Below are 21525 nucleotides of genomic sequence, written 5' to 3' on the forward strand. Positions count from 1 at the left end.
TATCTATATATCTATCTATTCTGTCTATATCTATCTATCTATATCTATATATATATATATATATATATATATATATATATATATATATATATACATACTGTATGGTATGTAGGAGGACTGCTGGGCCGTGATAGCAGGCTGTGAAGCCTATGCCTAGAGTCGGACACATTAAAAATATATATATATATATATATATATATATATATATATTACATACATTTTATATAAAATATATTATGTATATATATATATATATATATATATATATATATATATATAACAATTTCTCTGTGCATACAAAAATCAAACTTTATAAGGTAATGGTTAGGAGTATCTTAATTTATGGACACGAGTCTTGGTACAGCACAGTGACTATGGAAAATAAATTCTTGGTGTTTGAAAATAAAGCACTTAGAAGAATATTAGGAGTTAAGTGGTGGGAAAGGATACCAAATAGTAGAATTAGAGAAATAACGGGAGTGCAGCCGATCGATGAATATGTTAGATTCTCACGATGGAAGTGGCTAGGACATGTGTATAGGAGACAGGGAATAGTACGAGGTACACCAGGGTGGGTGGCACCTGGTAGGAGAGGTAGAGGAAGGCCAAAAGAGACGTGGGTGAGGACAATGAGACGGGAAGCTGGAGATGAGTGTTGGGGAGATCTTGAGGAGTTAGCACAAGATAGGATGTGGTGGTGTGAGTTCATCGAGGCCCTCTGCATCCCCGAGGGTGCCACAGGAAATGATTGATTGATTGATATATATATATATATATATATATATATATATATATATATATATGGATAGATGGATAGATAGATAGACAGATAGATATATATAGATAGATATATTATAAACATAAAATATTATATATATATATATATATATATATATATATATATATATATATAATATCTATATGATATAAACATATATGCATTCAATATATATATATATATAATATCTATATAATATAAACATATATACATTCAATATGTGATATATATATATATATATATATATATATATATATATATATATATATATATATATATACAAATATAATATCTATATAATATAAACATATATACATTCAATATATGTGATATATATATATATATATATATATATATATATATATATATATATATATATATATATATATATATATATATATTTTATGCGAGGAAGAAGGAACCAAAGGCCATGAGCCTGCAGTAACAGTTCCCTCCAAGAGAAAAACAAAATAAAATAGAGAGCCAAATTCAAGATCCGATCATTTTGAGATGCCTGGACACACTACGTTTGAAAGACTGGAGATTATAGGCAGCAGGAAATACAGACAGAGGGAGACAGTTCCAGAGCTGACCTGTTGCATAAATGAAAGACTGGGAGTAACGGATAACTCTTGCATTAGAGAGTTGGACAGAAAAGGGATGAGAGTTTGCTGCCAGACGGGTGCTACGCGCCCGTCGTAGAGGTGGAGGAATGCAAGCAGACAGTTCAGAGGAGCAGTGACCATTAAAGTAGAGATAGAAAAGAGATAAAGATGCAACAGTGCGGCGAAGAGACAGAGGTTGAAGGGAGTCAGTAAGAGGAGGAGAGTTAATGAGACGAAAAGCCTTTGACTCCACCCTATTGAGAAGAGCTGTATGTGGGGAGCCTCCCCACACATGAGAGTTGTACTCCACACAGGGGCGGATAAAACCCCTGTATAGAGTCAACAATTGTGCAGGGGTAAAGAAAGAGCGGAGTCGGCTTAGCACACCCAATCTCTTGGAAGCAGATTTTACAAGAGATGCAATATGATCTTTCCAAGATAAGTCCCGAGTAAATGAAACCCCAAGCATGTTCAAGGATGATGCAGGATTAAGCTGAATATTATTAAACATTACTGGGTATACCTGTGGAAGATTTTGTCGGGTTGATAGGTGTAAGAACTGAGTCTTAGATGCATTAAAGACAACCATATTATTTTTACCCCAGTCAGAGATATGAGCCAAGTCAGATATTAGGTGTGCCATAGCCTCATCCCTTGTTTCTTGAAGTAACTGTTGAGATGGGCGTTGCGGGAACCGAATGGAAAGGTGAAGGGTGGAGTCATCAGGGTATGGGTGGATAGGGTTAGATGTACAGCTTAGAAGATCATTGATGAATAAAAGGAAGAGAGTTGGTGATAGGACAGAGCCCTGTGGAACACCACTGTTGATAGATCTAGGAGAAGAACGATGGCTGTCTACAACAGCGGCTATAGAACGACCAGAAAGGAAGCTAGCGATGAAGGCACAGATAGAAGGATAGAAACCGTAGGAGGGCAGTTTGGAAATTAAAGATTTATGCCAGACTCGATCGAAAGCCTTTGAGATGTCAAGTGCAATGGCAAAGCTTTCGCCAAAGTCCCGAAAGGAGGATGACCAGGAGTCTGAAAGGTAGGTGAGAAGATCGCCAGTGGAGCGTCCCTGACGGAACCCATACTGACGATCGGAAAGAAGGTTGTGATAGGAAAGATGCCTTAAAATTTTTCTATTAAGAATTGACTCGAAAACTTTTGAAATACAGGACGTTAAAGCAATTGGACGATAGTTGGAGGGTTGGGAGTGGTCACCCTCTTTGGGACTGGCTGAATGAGAGCAAACTTCCAGCAAGAAGGAAAGGTACAAGTTGACAGACAAAGGCGAAAGAGTTTGCCTAGGCAGGGTGTAAGCACAGAAGCACAGTTCTTGAGAACAACAGGAGGGACCCCATCAGGCCCATATGCCTTGTTAGTACTGAGGCCAGTGATGGCAGAAAATACATCAACTGAAGAAATTTTAATGTCAGCCATGAGGAAGTCAGAGGGGGGAAGTGATGGAGGAACAGCACCGGAATCGTCTAAGGTGGAATTGGAGGAGAAAGTCTGTGCGAAGAGATCTGCTTTATCAGTAGAAGAAATAGCTACAGAACCATCAGAGTAGAAAAGAGGAGGGAAGGATGATGAGGTAAAGTTGTTAGAAAGATTTTTGGCAAGGTGCCAGAAGGAGCGGGAAGAATTCGAGTTGGAGAGTTGAGAGCATTTAGTATGGATGAAATTATTTTTAGTAGAGCGAAGGACAGACTTAGCACGATTCCGGGCAGAAACATAAAGATTATGTGATTCAGGGGTGGGTTGGCTCCGGTACCTTTTGTAGGCTTCTCCTTGTTGCTGACAGCATTAGAACAAGCGTGATTAAACCAAGGCTTTCTTGCGTTAATCAAAGGATATGAGAAAGGAATGTATGCTTCCATGCCCGAGAGAATAACCTCCGTAATGCGCAAGGCACACTCAGATGGCTCGCGGCCATGGAAGCAATAATCATTCCAGGGAAAATCAAAGAAGTACAGCCTGAGGGCCTCCCAGTCCGCGGCTCCAAAATGCCACAGACGACGTTTCCCTGGAGGGTCCACAGGCCGTACCGGAGTGATAGGACAGGTTAAGGTAATAAGGTTGTGATCGGAGGAGCCCAACGGAGAGAAAAGATTAACAGTGTAAGCAGAAGGATTAGTTGTGAGGAAGAGGTCAAGTATGTTGGAGCTCTCTCCAAGGCGGTCAGGGATACGGGTAGGGTGCTGTACAAGCTGCTCTAGGTCATTAAGGATATAATATCTATATAATATCTATATAATATAAACATATATACCTTCAATATATGTGATATATATATAGAGATAGATAGATAGATATAGATAGATAGATAGATATATGTGTGTGTGTGTGTGTGTGTGTGTGTGTGTGTTAGAGTTATAACTTTATTTCTTTTTTTCAAATAAAGGCTAACCTGTATCATAAATTGTTGAACTTTTGTTTAAAAACAAAGAAAAAAGCCCTTAATCCTGTCAGATTTTTTTTTTTAAGGTCACCCCAAATAAAACAATTGATTACCATATATTTAAAGTTGCCACACACAAGTTTTATCACTTTCTTAATCATTATATAGATTTTTTATAACTTTATAGACTTGCACAGATATTTTAGAACTGTTTAGAACTTTCTAGAACGGTTTCTAACGTTCTAGTATGGTTTAACATTGTTTAGAGCATTTTAAAATAATCTAAGTATTATAAAACGGGACGCAGTTTTCGGCATCTAACAGTTATCTTTGCAATTTGCACGTGAACAGTCAGCAAAATAATTGTTTAGCGTGTCACTGTTTTATATTACTTTTATTTTTATTTTTTTCAGATAAGCATGATGTCACACAAAAGAAGTGGTACTGTTGTACAGAAGAACAATTATGTTTGGACCAATAATTTGGAGCGGTTCCAGCAATCACACAGAAGAAAAGGAATTGTGCCTTTAGAACATCTTCATCAGAGGGAAAACTCAGAATGTCAAACCAAATGGAAGTTGTTGGACGTTACCAGTTTCTAGGAGCAAAAATCAAGTTAAGAAAGGAATGAATAGTCGACATTTCGAGAGACGCTACAAAATTATGGGAGAATAAATTGAACTTTCCACATGTGTCAGATCAAGCATTACAAGCAAAGCTTGACGAGGTGCTAAAATCTTACGATAAATGTGTCAAGAGGGGAAAATATGATGCCCTAATTAAATTTTTCAATATCACAAAAGCAAATGGTCAGTGGTTATCCACTGAAAATAAACAGCTATACCACATACAAGTGCAAAGCAAAGGAGAAGTATGGTACTCAACAGGTCAAGTTGCAAATAAGGAAACCATTCACCCCTCAGAAAGACGAAAACTGCCAGATGAACCTATATTAACATCAACATCTTTCAATCTTTCATCTAGTGGTAGTTGCACTGAATCTGATGACAGCCAATATACAGTAAGGATGAAGATGAGGCTAATTATCCACCAACCAGAAAACACAACAGAAGTAAAGTTGCAACTAACTTGGTGACATCCGCTGGAGTATTGACAAGTAAAGCTGCTAAAATATGCAAACAATTGTCACATGATGGTATTGACATTCCAGCTCCAAGTCAAGCAGCAGTTTACAAGTCCAAATACAAAGAGGCTGCTACACTGAAGGAGGAACCCAACAAACATTGAACTATTGGCACAATAATGACCCAATATTGGTTTTCCGGTACATCAAGTATTGGCCCGATACTTCCAGATTCTACTGTCAGTAATGGGCCAGTGTAAAACCATTATCCGTTTGCACCCCGGCCCATTAACAGCAAGATATCAATCTGATTATGGGCCAATTATTGTCTTCCATTATAGTTCCAATATCCGATACATATAAGATATAAAAACATGCCTTCATTTTTCATGGAACTCACCCAGACTTCATTACTTTGCCAAGACCGTATGATGTCAAGCTAAGCTCCCCTTAATTCCCGTACTGCTGCCAAGCGATGAACGTCTGAAATGAGAGAATTTAAATTATTTGTGCAGACGGGTTTCGAACCTTCGTCCTCGCGACTCAAACGTCAGCACGTTGCCCACTGCGCCCTCAAGGACCCGAAGCTGTTAGTGACAAGTTTAATAATTTTATAGACCTAATTATATATATATATATATATATATATATATATATATATGTTTTTACGCTCCTCTGTGCTGTATATGTGGCCCTGGGGAGTGTAAATTAAATGCCTCCTTAACATAGTGTTACGTCCCAGTCCTCACACTGCCACAGGCTCCAACAGCAGTAGTACAGTACAGGAAGGACGTTGCCTAGTGAGTTGTTCTTCCTATGGTCAGCCTTTAGGTGTACAGTACACAAGAACAGCTGAGGCGAAAAATAAACACTGGCTCCTTAAAGTTCACTGTCTTCATTTTCCAGATAAGTACAATTAATGCTTTCCAACTTCTCTTCACTGTTCTCACAGACAGTGGAGCTAAACACACTTTACTAACTGCTCTTACGCTTAATGCTTATCAACACTTCACATATATTACACTTAATGCTTGACACTTCACTGTTTTATCAAGTTCCAATGATATACAAACTTCAATAACTCGTCACTCCTTGCCACTGTTTCTGCAAGTACCGAAAGTACACAATCTTCACTGACACGACACTCACTACACTACACCAAAACCGACTGCACTTCACACAAACTGACCTGAAACCCGACTAACTCGTAATAATCTCTACCCCATTGTTATATAAGCTTGCAGTGTTCTAGAAACGTCTACATTCTACGAGTATACTCTCGACGGGCTACAGTTGCCAACTCGGAAGCAGCCCAAAACATGCCAGTGTTGACTTACATTACATAACACTCTAAATCATTTACCATACGAACTTAACCCGTCACGTCCCAAGCTATTTCGCACCTCTGACACCCCCCAATCCCGAGGTATTTTCGAAAAATATTTTTTTGGCTAAAACCTCCGCTTTTGGTGAGAAACATCGAAAATTCATAGAAAAATCGCTCACCTGAGGTTTAAAATACTCGATCCAGGTACCAGTACCTCCTTACCTGACTGGGTTTTCTAACAGGCTGGCACCAAAGAAAACGAGTTCTATGGGAGGGTAACTATTTCACACCACTCATAAACGGTATTTATTTATTTACTTGGTACGAATTTATATGTAGTACGAGAGTATATTGGTTTTCAAACAGTAATATAGGCATTATAAGCATTGTTTCACTCACTAACTCATCACCATACCTGACCTTCTTTTGCCATATTACCTGATCATTATTTCTGACTATTTCTTCCTCTAATGCTATGTAAACTTTGTCCTCCACATTGTCATCGATTGGGGAATCACTCTGACCCTGAATGGCTTTACTGGCCAGGTCACTGGTAACAGGTGAATTGCCGAGACAATGGCGTGAGGGGGGGGAGGGGGGAGGTTATGCAGTGTAAGGCATTGTCCCTGCTTGGCATCTTGAAGAGGAATATAGGAAGGTGTCCCGTGTATATGTACGAAAAATCACGCGCGGAAATTGAAAATTGTGGAAATCAGGGACCTTGCAATTGCACGATGTACCAGTACGTTGCCGAGACTGGCAAATGCAAAATGTTGCAATGTACCCATACGTCGACGGGACAGGGTGGGTTAAATTACATAATTGAACAAGCAATCGCTTAAATAAAACATTATAGAGAAAAAGAGCACAAAAATATACGCATAACTTACGAAATAACTAAGCTCACAAACAGCAGGCTAACTGGCAACTCTGACTCGTACCAATGCCAGAACCAGCCTAACGTAACATTGGGAAATATCTAGATGCTTCTAGAATACCTAACTGGCAAATCTCCCTTTATAACACTACCCACTCCCTAGTTATTTGTCGTCCCGACAAAACTGCACAATATATACAAATATAAACCTTAATCCTAATGAAACACCTAAATATACACAAAATAATCCTTCAGCTTATCAGGTCTTCTTCTATGCCGCTTCTGACGATGTCCTTGCTCCTCTACACAGTCCACTTCACCAGGAAGGTCTTGGTCCTCTTCTTAATTCGCTTCTTCTCCTGGGGAACTGTCACCATCCTCCTGCACTTCAGCTCCCTGGTCCTCCTCAACATCCTCGGCTGCGGGTGAGCACAATTCCTCGGAGACGTCCCAGTTGAACTGTCCTGGGCCATGGTACCGCCACAGACAGTTCACGTGTACCACCTCTGGGCGAGACTTCCTGCCTCCCCAAATCCGGTACGTTACATCTGACAGGCGGTCCAACACAGTGTAAGGCATGTCCCATGGGCTCTGCAGCTTCAGTGACTGTCCCTTCTTTCACTGAAGATTGTGTAACCAAACTTGGTCACCATCCTTGAAGCTCACCTCCCTTGCCTTGGCATCATACTTGCACTTCATCACCTCTCCTGAAACCTTGAGGGCTCCTCACACTTGATGATGTACCTCAGCTAGCCTTTCCAGAGCTGTCTGTAGGCAGCTCTTCACCAGGTGGTTTTCTCATTAACAAGTCGACGGGTAAACGTAACTCATGGCCCAACATCAGTTTTGCAGGAATGTAGCCAGTAGATTCATAGGATGCAGACCGATATGCCATCAGCAAAGCAGGTAATTTCTGGTCCCATTCTGTTTGTCGATCAATGCAGTACTTGGCCAGTTCTTGCCCCAGGGTCCAGTTGAATTTCTCCATCATCCCATATGACTGTGGCCTTAGGGGGGTCGTCCTGGTCTTCTTGATCCCCAATAACTTGCAGCACTCATGAAACACAGCAGACTCGAAGTTTTTACCCTGGTCTGAATGTAGCTCTTGTGGCATCCCAAAATGACAAAAACTGGTCAACCAACACCTGAGCAACAGTCACAGCCTCCTGATCAGGGATAGCATAGGTTTCTGGCCACTTTGTGAAATAGTCCATGGCGACACATATAAACCGGTATCCTCTTTCAATGAGTGGCAAAGGTCCAGCAATGTCCACTGCGACTCTTTCCATCTGTGCACCCACTTGGTACAGCTGGAGAGGGGCATAACCACGTTTCTTGGATCCCTTCTTGGCACAGCACCCAAGACAGGCCCAACACCATTCTTTAACATCCTGACACATGCCAATCCAGTAGAACCTCTGTTGCAGCTGGCTTAAAGTTTTCCTCACTCCCATGTTCCCACCAGCGATCTGGTTATGGGACTCATCCAAGATCTCAGACCTCATCTTCTTCAGAACCACCAGTTGCCAATACTTGTTGAGGCCATCGGGTGTCTCCCACTGACGCTCCAGTTGCCCGCTTCTCACACAAAGAAGGTCCCACCGACTCCAGTAGCTCCCGGTCGCAGGGTCTAACCCAGAAACTCCCTCCCAAGATGGTCGCACTGCACTCCACTGCAGCCAATTCAGCACCGGTTGCAAATCTGCATCCTCCCCAGGTCCTTATCATCTGATGCTGGTCCCATCACTACAGTACAGCGACATTTCTTCCTATGATTCCCATTCCTGCTAAACTGCATGTCATCTGCTCTTCTGTCTTCTCGCACACAATTCATCAAGGTTCTCCTGCATTTCTTCACTGGTGGGCCTTCTGCAGCCTTCTCATCATCCCAACCATTCTGATACGCAGGTAACTCAGACTGTGCACAGTAAGCTTCCTGAGATACTCTACCATCAGATTCCTGAGGTTTCATTTTAATTGGACCCCCATTATAGCCATGCTCTTCACTGGTTTGGGGCCTAAAAACTGGGGCATCATCATTAAGGCCAGGACTTAAAACTTCTCCATTCTGATTATTCAGCCCTGTAATGCTACCTTTAGATGCCTGGGATCCGTCAAGATTCACCCTACACTGTCCAGTCCTTTCACATGCCCCCTGTACATGAACTTGAGGCTCATCAGTGCATTATTTCTCTACGGCCTCCATTTTCACACTAATTTTCTTAACATGATCAATTGCATGCTTCATCTGATTATCTACATGCTGTCCGCACTCTGTCACTATTTCCTCACTAATCCTCAGTTGGTTGTCCACGTGCTGTTTGCACTCCATCACTGTTTTCTCACTAAGTGTCTTCAAGTGGTCGTCTACATGTTTGCACTCTGTTGCTATTTCCTCACTGATTGTCTTCAACTTGTCATCTACATGCAGTTTACACTCCATCACATTATTGCTTACCTCATACTTCTGCTGCTCTGTCTTGGCATCTACTTCCTCCTTAACCCGCCCCGTCCCGGAGACGTGAATTCACGTCCTCACATGATGTGCACTCATATTCCGGAGACGTAAATTAACGCGGCAACATTGCAAGGTCCCTGATTTGCACAATTTTCAATTTAATTTGCACAATTTTCAATTTTCGCAAGTGATTTCTGGCACATATACACGGGACACCTTCCTCTACAAGATACCAGGTAGGGACAATGCCTTACCCAGCATGACCTCCTCCAACCCCTGCATGCCCTTTTCTCAGCAAGTCACCTGTTATCAGTGACCTGGCCAGTAAAGCCATGTCATGCCACGGTACGAAATTCAGGGCCAGAGTGATTCCCCAATCGATGACAATGTGGAGGACAAACATTAGAGGAAGAAACAGCCAGAAATGATAATCAGGTAATGTGGCAAAAAAAGGTCACGAATGGTGATGAGTTAGTGAGTGAAACAATGCTTATTAATGCCTATATTACCGTTTGAAAATCAATATACTCTCGTACTACATATAAATTCGTACCAAATAAATAAATAAATACCGTTTATGAGTGGTGTGGAATAGTTATCCTCCCATAGAACTCGTTTTCTTTGCAGCCAGCCTGATAGAAAACCCTGTAAGGTAAGGAGGTACTCCTACCTGGATCGAGTATTTTAAACCTCAGATGAGCGATTTCTCTATGAATTTTCGATGCTTCTCACCAAAAGCGGATGATTGAGCGAAAAAAAAAAAAAAAAAAAAAGGTCCAATAATGTTGGGACTGGGGCATACCACCGCCCAGAAAACGTTGGGATGGGGGGGGTTAAGCTGTTGCTGTTGTTCCTTTATTTCCCCCATGAATGCATCTAGCTGTCCTTGCATCCTCGTTTGTACTTCCCTCTGTTGCTCTTCTGATGCCTCTTGAACTTCTCATATCGTTCTTTTTGTTTCTCACGTTGTGCCTTTTGCAGTTCCATATTTGCCTTCAGTAGCTCACCTCGTGCCTATACTACTTCTTCGAGCTTTTCCTGTCTTTCATTCTGTGCCTGTATATATGATGTAATAGTTTCATAATTCCACCCAGTGATGCCTCTTCCTATCTAGCTTGGCCTCTTGTCTGGAGACCTTCTTGTTCCATGTCGAAGATTAGCCTCACTGCAGCCCCGAAATAATAATCCCACACTCCTGACACCGGTGTTACGTCCCCGTCCCCACACTGCCACAGGCTCCAACAGCAGTAGTACAGTACAGGAAGGACGTTGCCTAGTGAGCTGTTCTTCCTATGGGCAGCCTTTAGGTGTCTAGTACACAAGATTAGCTGAGGCAAAAATAAACACTGGCTCCTTAAAGTTTCCTGTCTTTATTTTCCAAATAATTCCACTTAATGCTTTGCAACTTCTCTTCACTGGTCTCACAAGCACTGGAGGTATACACACTTTACTAACTGCTAATACGCTTAATGCTTAACAACACTTCACAGTTATTACACTTAATGCTTGACACTTCACTGTTTTATCAACTTCCAATGATATACAAACTTCAATAACTCATCACTCTTTGCCACTGTTTTTGTAAGTACTGACAGTACACAATCTTCACTGACACTGCACTACACCAAAACCGACTGCATTTCACACAAACTGACCTGAAACCCAATTAATTCGTAATAATCTACCCCATCTTTAAAGAAGCTTGCGTTGTTCTAGAAACGTCTATATTCTATGAGTATGCTCTCGACGGGCTACAGTTGCCAACTCGGAAACAGCCCAAAACATGCCAGTGTTGACTTACATTACATAACACACTAAATCATTTACCATACGAACTTAAATTACATAATTCAACAAGCAGTAGCTTAAATAAAACTTTATAGAGAAAAAGAGCAAAAAAATATATGCATAACTTATGAAATAAGCTCACAAACAGCAGGCTAACTGGCAACTCTGACTCGCACCAATGCCAAAACCAGCCTACCGTAACATCAGGAAATATGTAGATGCTTCTGGACTACCTAACTGGCAAAATCTCCCTTCATAACAATAGCCTGCCTTTTATAGCTTTTTTTTTCACTTAGCTTAATGGCAGAATAAGACAATAATAGGGCTCTAACGACACCCTGTCTATCTTCGATTGTGACTGTCAGCATAGTCTAATGCATTAAATTCTGTTATAACGCATTATTCAAGAAAGATGCCAATTTAAGTAGAAACAGTATAGCAGAAAATATTATCCTTATAACTGAAGCAAAGAGTTCCATAAAATATACATAAAGTACATATTTGGTTTTGGAATATTCTGCCATTCCAAATATTGACATTTTGTTGTTTGTATATGTGAGAATATGGTTTGTGATGAATGGTAATTAACTTTATGCATGATACTGGGTACTGACAGCAGCTTAACCAGATTAATAAGACAATATTTATATAAAATAAGAATATACTGTCAAATATAAAGTCGCTGAGCAAAAATAAAAACAGGAAATATCTCCTCTCAAGTCCATGGAAATGAGACATGTTGGTCTACTGGATACAGATGTAATTGACTCAACGTAATGATGCAGGTTCGAATCCCAGTCAATGAAATTTTAATATATTATTCTATTATATATATTTTTAAGAAGCCGTCTTTATGCTTATATTACACAAGAGTGTATATAGGTAAGCCATATCCATTGATTTCGGTGTTTGGTATTCACTGCTGCCTGATATTGATAATCATATATTGTTCCAATAAAGATCCAATTCCTAAACATCCAGTATCTTGAAGCATGTATTGGGCCAATATGGAACCAGATCATGCATGGTAATACTCTCTGATAATGTAAATCGTGCATTGGGCCAATATAAATCCTTTTTCAGCATTACATAATCCGTTATAAACATAACGAATCCAATATTTTCCAGAATTGGGCCATTACTCATATGTTTGTGGGGAAAAGATCGAAAAGATACAGTTGGAATCATGGTCTTTACATTTTGATGGAAAGCGGATTGATGAAAATGAGTAGCTGGTAGTACTACTTAAAAATGAAAGAACCAAAATAAAAGTGGATGCATTGCATTTGGAAAATGGCATGGCTAAAATTATTGCTGAAGGAATTACAAAAGTTATTGATAATAATAAGTTATACAGTATACAATAAAAATGATCACTGCTGATACAACTAGTGTTAATAGTGGAAAAAAGAGCAGAGTTGGTGTCAGATTACAACAAATGTTCTCGGAAAAGAGTTTCAACAAACCATAATTTATCGATTGTCAGCATCACATTCTGGACAGGATTCTCCATTTGGTGATGGACGAAGAACTTGGTGCTAACACCAGTTCTCCAATCATCGAATATCCATTTATGTTTCAGCTAAAAAGAATTATGAAAAACTAAAATCACAGTTTGTTAATGGAACAAAAGAGATCCTCGAGAAGTAAGAATGGAGATATGACATGAAGTTTTTTGTACCATTTAACACGAGCGTTTAGATTTTCTGAAGAAAAAGAGCATTTTCCTTTGGTTAGCTTTCATAAAATTCCAAATATCAGTAATGCAAGGTGGAAGTCAAGAGCAATTCTTACTATCCTTGCATTCATTTTTATACCTACAACAAGGAAGACTTTGGAGAAGATATGCAGATTCATTTCGTATGAATGGGCAGAGTAATGGTTTACTAATTAGATGTACAATGAAAATGACTTCAAGAACTTGTGAGAAATATTGAAACCTTACACAAAGCACTAAACTCATTGCAGAATCACTGGAAGCAAGAGCCATCCTTACTCAAGATACTAGGAAGTAATCAGTGTGCAGTATGTGCAATCAAAGTGATGGAGGAACTTATGCTACCCGCAGAAACAAAGCCAAACTGCAACTTGGATTTATTCTATGTAATAAACAGTGATTTTAACCCCCTCGCGCAAGAATACGCAATTCGAGTCATAATCCTTGTAATCTGAAGAGTAACCAATGACGCAACTTCCCTATAAATAGTAATTGAAACTTTTTCTGTGGATGGATTTGCATCAAATATGGTTGAATCAAAGCTGAGGGTTGCCAGGTCCAGGGGGAAATGTATGGCAACAGCCGGGAGCTTATCAGAAGGGTAAGCAACCTATATGTAGCTAAGTATTGTTCCGTCAGTCAGGCTGGGAGGGTGAGTGAGTGCACAGCTGGGCATTTAAACCCACATTTGACTACTACTGCACTGTCCATACCTTACACGTTTATAATGATATTGTGTTATATATAGTGCAGTGTGCTTGTGAAGAACGTTTATAAGTGTTTCTTATATATTTTCAGAGAAAGCCAGATCTGAGTATTCGAAATTGATTTATACAGTTACCCTGCAGTTTACACTACCAGAAAAATGCCTCGCAAGGGGTTATCTGAAAAAGAACACATGATATACTTGTTCAGTGGCAGTTAGAATGAGGAAAGTAGTGGTAGTGAAACAGACAGTGAATATGTTGAGTCAGTGAGTGAGGAGCAGGAGAGTGAGGAGCATGAAAGCGAGGAGGAAATCTGACCCAAGGAGTGATAAGCGCAAACCCACAGTCAAGGCCACAGTGATTAAGCACAACAGAGAGTAGTAGCAGCACCATCACTACCGACACTCCTTTCACCACTGACACCACTGGTGAATAAGTACTACTCCTGTTACTGCCATCACTCCAACAGCAGTTGGCACCTATGCCATCACTTTGCAAACAACAACCATCCCTGCCATCAGTCCTATCACCCCCGACACCACTGCCATCACCACCACCAGTCCTGCCACTACTGAAACCACCCCGACCCAGATTGAACCACATTATCGCCACCTATCTTTCACTCCCACACCGCAAACACTGACCCCTTTCCCCTCAGACTCACCCTACACTCTCACCACACTTCAACCTGCCTGCCTCTCACCACCCATCCAAGATATTTCCATATAATCTTAAATCTGGAAAGTCACTGTCCCCTTCAGACTTCATTCCCCCTGAGTATAAGCAAGCATCATCATCATAAGCAGCAGCACCGTCACAACCATCTCCTCCACAACCATCTTCAACACAATCATCACCACCAGAACCATCACCACACAACCATCTTCATCACAACCATCACCACAACCATCTCCATCACCAGGATCACCTGAACCTTCATCCACCCAGCTATCAACACAATCATCATCACCATCTCCCTCCTTGCCACAAAGATGAGGCTGGCATGGGCATAGGCGAGGTAGTGGTGGGTGGCCAAGAGGTAGTTGTCTGTCTCGGGGTCGTGTGCACCACACATGTACTCAGCCAAGCATTTCCCCATGTTGTGACCATCAGGAGGAAGCTTGGAGTTCTGGATCATTTACACCCAATGCTGGCACCTTCACTGAAACCCCAGGTTTGAGAGTGGCAGCACCAGCAACACCACTCCAATACTTTCAACTTTTTTTTTTTTACCAGGGAGTTGCTCACCTACCTGACGGTCGAAACAAAAAAATATGCCACGTTTCTGGGGACTGCACTAGATGTTTGGTACCTCTGCAATGAAGAGGAAATGGCTTAGTTCCTTGTATTATACTTTCTTATGGGGATTTGTGAACAGCCAACCATGAGACACTATTGGCGTTCATCAGAGGTTCATGAATACCCCATATTTTGGCAAGCTATGAGTGGAAAGCGCTTCAGGGCCATCCTGAAGCACTGGATAGAATTTACATACATGTTTGTTACAGTGTCAGTAACAACATATGAAATAATAAACAAATCCGACGTTTTTAGGTAATTTTTGTATTTTTTTTTTATTTACTCAAAAACTATTGGACGCATCAGCTCGAAACTTTCACAGAAGAAAGATCGTGAAATTCTGCATATAGACATGTCCTTCGCAGTTGCACGTCATATATATGTACAGACGTCGGAATAAGTTCGTTTCCTTTTCCGTGGACTAAAGTGTTTGTAACACTGCCACCCAACCCCCCCACTTGTCTCTCCGACCCCATGACTCCACCCGGTACCCTCCATACTCTCGCTCACAGCCAGGTAGGGGTTTCTGTACTTCAAGCAGCATCTAAATTACATGTAGTCCGAACAACTAATAAAGGAATAGTACAGTATATATCATAAACCAAGTTAGGAAAAGGTTTACTACACTGTGTGTGTGTGTGTGTGTGTGTGTATGTGTGTGTGTGTGTGTGTGTGAGAGAGAGAGAGAGAGAGAGAGAGAGAGAGAGAGAGAGTTAAAAGACAGGGAGCAAAAGGCGGAGAGGGAAAGCGAGTGGAAAAATGAGAAATGAGAGGGCAGTTACGGAGAAAACAAAAAGGGGAGAGGCAAGCAGAGAACAACGAGAGTTAAGAGACAGAGAGTAAGAAGAAGAGACAGTGAGAGGTGACATGAGATACAAGCAATGTGAAAGGGAAAGAGAAAAGGGTGATGTGAAAAGAAAGGCCGGGAGACAGGGAAGTAGAAACAAAAGGGGAGACAGCTGAGAGAAAATGGGAAGGGAGCAAATATAGAAATAGGGATAACAAAAGGAGAAAGTGGGAAAGACAGCTACGGAACGGAATACTGAGAACGATAATGAGAAAAATTAGAAAAGGAGACAAGGTAACAGGGAGGAGGAAGAAAGTGTGTTATTCTGGCAAGGACACAGGGAAAGAACTAAGCCGGATAAGACGAAAGCATTGAGGCTGCGTAGAACGAATGACATTCAAGTAAAAAGGGAGGGAGAGAAACAGAGAAATTAGAGAAATTTGCGGAGAGAAAGTAGAGATTATGGGTGGGAATAAAATAGGTTAATTTTTAGGGCAAGAAAGAGGAGGGGAATGGTAAGAAGGGAAGACAAGGGGAGGGAGAGGGAGGGAGGGAGAGGGAAGGGGGAAGAGAGGGAAAGACAGTGGGAAGAGCGGAATGAAAGAAGAGATTTCGGGTGACAGGGAGAGACGGAGAGAGGAGAGAGAAAAAGAAGCATGCAGTTATTACTGGGGAAAGAAAGCAGTGAAGGAAATGGATTTAGTACAAGAAACGAAACACGAAGAGAGTAATGGAAGAAAAAAGGTAACACATATGACAGATGACAAAAAGTAAGACAAAGTTGTGATACAGGGAGGGAGAAAGAAGACTGAGGTAAGGAGGGAGTGACAGAGAGGGAGACAGACGAGGGAAAGGAAAGCGAGAGGGAGGTAGGGACTGAGCAGATAGCTATAAAGAAAGGGGAAGGAGGGAAAAAGACACTGGGGATGAGACAAAGGATCCAGAGAGAGAGAGGGGGGGAGAGGCAGTACACAGGCAGGCACAGACAGATAGGTCGACAAATATTCAGAAAGTGTGCGTTTGTGAGTTTGTGTGTGTGTGTGTGTGTGTGTGTGTGTGTGTGTGTTTATGCGAGGAAGAAGGAACCAAAGGCCATGAGCCCGCAGTAACAGTTCCCTCCAAGAGAAAAACAAAATACAATAGAGAGCCAAATTCAAGATCCGATTATTTTGAGATGCCTGGACAGACTGCGTTTGAAAGACTGGAGATCATAGGCAGCAGGAAATACAGACAGAGGGAGACAGTTCCAGAGCTGACCTGTTGCATAAATGAAAGACTGGGAGTAACGGTTAACTCTTGCATTAGAGAGTTGAACAGAAAAGGGATGAGAGTTTGCTGCCAGACGGGAGCTACGCGCCCGTCGTAGAGGTGGAGGAATGCAAGCAGACAGTTCAGAGGAGCAGTGACCATTAAAGTAGCGATAGAAAAGAGATAAAGATGCAACAGTACGGCGAAGAGACAGAGGTTGAAGGGAGTCAGTAAGAGGAGGAGAGTTAATGAGACGAAAAGCCTTTGACTCCACCCTATTGAGAAGAGCTGTATGTGGGGAGCCTCCCCACACATGAGAGTTGTACTCCACACAGGGGCGGATAAAACCCCTGTATAGAGTCAACAATTGTGCAGGGGTAAAGAAAGAGCGGAGTCGGTGTGTGTGTGTGTGTGTGTGTGTGTGTGTGTGTGTAATTCACAGGGTCGGTCAGGATCACTTGATGGTCGTGATCGTTAGCTTTTACCCTCCCAGAAGGTAGCTGAGAGCTCATATAGTCCGATCAAAGGGCAAGGCTGTGACCTTTACACACGCACACACCCGTCCCCTTGCTCAAGGGGGACAGTAACCACCCACTTCGTCAATGAAACTTTTCGCAACCTGAGCGAGGAGCGAACTCCCGTCTACCAAATGGCAAGCGTGTGTGTGTGTGTGTGTGTGTGTGTGTGTGTGTGTGTGTGTGTGTGCGCGTGCATCCGTCCCTATGTCACTTCTTTAACATTGTTCATTTTTTTCACCCGCGTATTTTCCTCTTCTCTGCTTCAGTTTCTCATCTCACTCACTTTTTTTTTTTTTTATCAGTAATTCTCCTGATTGTTCTCACCATTCCAAGTCTCTCTCTCTCTCTCTCTCTCTCTCTGTCTCGGAATGAAGAGATTGTTCTCACAGTCTATATCTCCTTAATACGGCCACTTCCTGACTTGCTGTGGAATTTTGGTCTTTAGAAAAAGACATACGTCGACTTAAAAAGAGTTCAGGAGACTAAGGTATCAGGTTCGCCTGAGGGCTGTGGGACTTTTTTAGTAGAAACTCGTAGACTACGAGGTCAGCTCATTAAAGTGTTTAAAATCTGAATGGGTTTCACAGTCATTACATAGAAAGTTCCTTACTCTTAACACGGACTCGGCACACAACCATGGCTGGAAGCTGTAAATGAGAAAATATACCAGCAGAATTACGTGAAAACATTTTCACGTGCAAGATCTGCTTCACATGGATCTGACTCAACATGGACGTTGTTAACACTACAGTAGAGAAGTTTAAGGGATTCATCGGCAGGATCTTACACTAGAATAAATGTGAACTAGATATGCATTCCCAGGCAAACAAGAAGAATCTCCACGGTATGGACTGCATAGTCATTAACATCCTAACTTTTCCTTGTAACTCCACTCTCTTTCTCTCATTCTCTCTCTCTCTCTCTCTCTCTCTCTCTGTATGTGTGTGTGTGTGTGTGTAAAAGAGGTGTCTACTACCGCAACATTTAATCACAGCAGATGGAGAATGAAAGACTGACTAAGAGGGTGTATGTAGGTGAGGTGGAGGGAGGGAGATGGAGGGGTAGACCGAGGATGAGGTGGAGGGATGGAGTTGAGAGGTATATGAGGGAGGGGGGGGTGAGTTGGGGGGAGGGGAGTCAAATGGTGGGTGACAGTGACTTGGAGGCGTTTTGTCTGCGGCCACCCTTTGCGAGATTAAGGCGTCGGGCTATAGATAGATAGATGGATAGATTTGTTCTCTCTCTCTCTCTCTCTCTCTCTCTCTCTCTCTCTCACACACACACACACACACACACACACACACAGTGTAGTAAACGCTTTCCTAACTTGGTTTATGATATATTCTGTACTATTCCTTTATTAGTTGTTCGGACTACACGTAATTTAGATGGTGCTTGAAGTACAGAAACCCCTACCTGGCTGTGAGCGAGAGTATGGAGGGTACCGGGTGGAGTCATGGGGTCGGAGAGACAAGTGGGGGGGTTGGGTGGGAGTGTGGGACTATGAGGAGGGAAGGACAAGGGGATACCTCTCCATCGAGCAGTGTTACAAACACGGAAAAGGAAACAGACTTATTCCGACGTCTGTACATATATATATATATATATGTATACATATACAGTATATATATATATATATATATATATATATATATATATACAGTGCTTGACAAAAGTATTGTGCGCCTATGTCAAGGCGCGCAATACTTTTGGCAAAAATAGAATCACCCTTTTTTTGGAGAAAAAATTTAACCAGAAGTTTTGGGCACCAATATGATGTCACAGCAGAATGAGGCCTTACTGCATGCTGGTTGGCTGGCGCCTCAGTTGCCTGCGGGCTGCGTGAGAGAGGGGAACTTGGCCACTCCTCCCTCTCCTGTTGTGCCATTTTTTACCTAGTGACCCGCAGTGTTTTGGCTTTCGCTACTTTAACCCGTCACGTCCCGAGGTTTTCTGCACCTCCGACATCCCCCAGTCCCGAGGTATTTTCGAATTTTTTTTTTTTGGCTAAAACCTTCGCTTTTGGTGAGAAACATCGAACATTCATAGAGAAATCGCTCACCTGAGGTTTAAAGTGCCCAATCCAGGTAGGAGTTCCTCCTTACCTGAGTGGGTTTTCTAACATGCTGGCACCAAAGAAAACGAGTTCTATGGGAGGGTAACTATTTTATCCACTCATAAACGGTATTTATTTATTTACTTGGTACGAATGTATATGTAGTATGACAGTATATTGGTTTTCAAGCAGTAATAAAGGCATTATAAGCATTGTTTCACTCACTAACTAATCACCATACCTGACCTATTTTTGCCACACTACCTGATCATTATTTCTGGCTGTTTCTTCTTCTAATGCTATGTAAACATTGTCCTCAACATTGTCATCGATTGGGGAATCACTCTGGCCCTGAATAACTTTACTAGCCAGGTCACTGGTAACAGGTCCTTTGCCAAGACAATGGCGTGAGGGGGGGAGGGGGGAGGTTATGCAGTGTAAGGCATTGTCCCTGCTTGGTATCTTGTACAGGAATAGAGGAAGGTGTCCCGTGTATACATACGAAAAATCACGTGCGAAAATTGAAAATTGTGCAAATTAGGTACCTTGCAATTGCACGACGTACTGGTACGTCGCCGGGACTGGCAAATGCAAATCGTGGTGACGTACCCATACGTCGTCGGGACGGGGCGGGTTAATATGGCCCCTACCCGTGAATTGTCTAGTGAAATAATATCACAGATTATTGCTCTAAAGGAGGCAGGCCACCTCACGAAGGAAATTAGTGATTTGGTTGGTTTGGCTTGGTCGACAGCGTGGAGATGGTGTGCCCGTTACTGAGTGGAAAATAATGGTGACATTCCTACAAAGAAACCACGGTCTGGTAGGCCCAGGAAAACTTCTCCAAGGTCTGTTAATGTGCTAAAACGTGCAGTGGAGTCTAATCCTTGTGTGATTGCAAGGAGAATTAAGGAGAGCAACCCGGATGTGTTTGGGAAGGTTTCAGTGTGCACTGTTTCTTGAAGAGTCTATGAACTTGGTTACACAAGCCACAGGCCTGTGAGAAAGCCTCTTCTTACACGTAACCAGCGACTTCGTAGGCTTGCCTTTGCTAACAAGTACCTTACCTGGGGTGAGGACCAATGGTTGTCAGTGTTGTGGTTTGATGAGGCAACATTTACTGTTACCTGTAATCGAGACGTGTGCTTGAACCAGCGCAGAGGTAGTGACCCGCTTGATCCCTGTTACGTGGAGAACACAGTTAAACACCCTGATTCACTAATGGTATGGGGTTGTTTCTCTGGTAAGGGGTTGGGGAAGCTTGTTGTGCTTCCCAGGAACTGCAGAGTGAACCAGTACCTGGAGCTGCTTTGTGATCATTTACCTGAGTCCTTCGAGCTCACAGGTGCACCAGTGTTTCAGCAGGACATTGCACCTGTCATAACGCCAAATCTGTCACCAACTGGCTTCGTGACTGTGAGGTCTCCTTCATGAAAGACTGGCCAGGCAATAGCCCCGACATCAACCTGATAGAAAACCTCTATACCTCGTAAAGAAGAATCTCCAAGGAAAGGATATGAGCTCTCTGGCTAACTGGAAGCAGCCATTCGTGAGTCCTGGGGAAGTATATCACCCCAGCACCTGAGGAACCTCGCCTTTTCACTTCCACGACGTCTCAGGTCCGTGAAGAAGCGCAAAGGAAATCCTACCAAGCATTAAAGGTAATTATAATGCATTATTTACATGTTTTTTCCATAGTTGAAAGGTTTGTTTTGTAGGAGGGGTACCGGGCGTGCAATACTTTTCTTGAGCACTGTATATATATATATATATATATATATATATATATATATATATATATATATATATATATAAAATCTCATCTCATCTCAGCCATTTGAGTGTCCACTGCAAGACCGGCCTATCCCTACT

The sequence above is a fragment of the Coenobita brevimanus genome, chromosome 30 (assembly GCF_032717465.1).
Source record: "Coenobita brevimanus isolate Jiangsu-jjx chromosome 30, ASM3271746v2, whole genome shotgun sequence".
NCBI classification, from domain to species: Eukaryota; Metazoa; Arthropoda; class Malacostraca; order Decapoda; family Coenobitidae; genus Coenobita; species Coenobita brevimanus.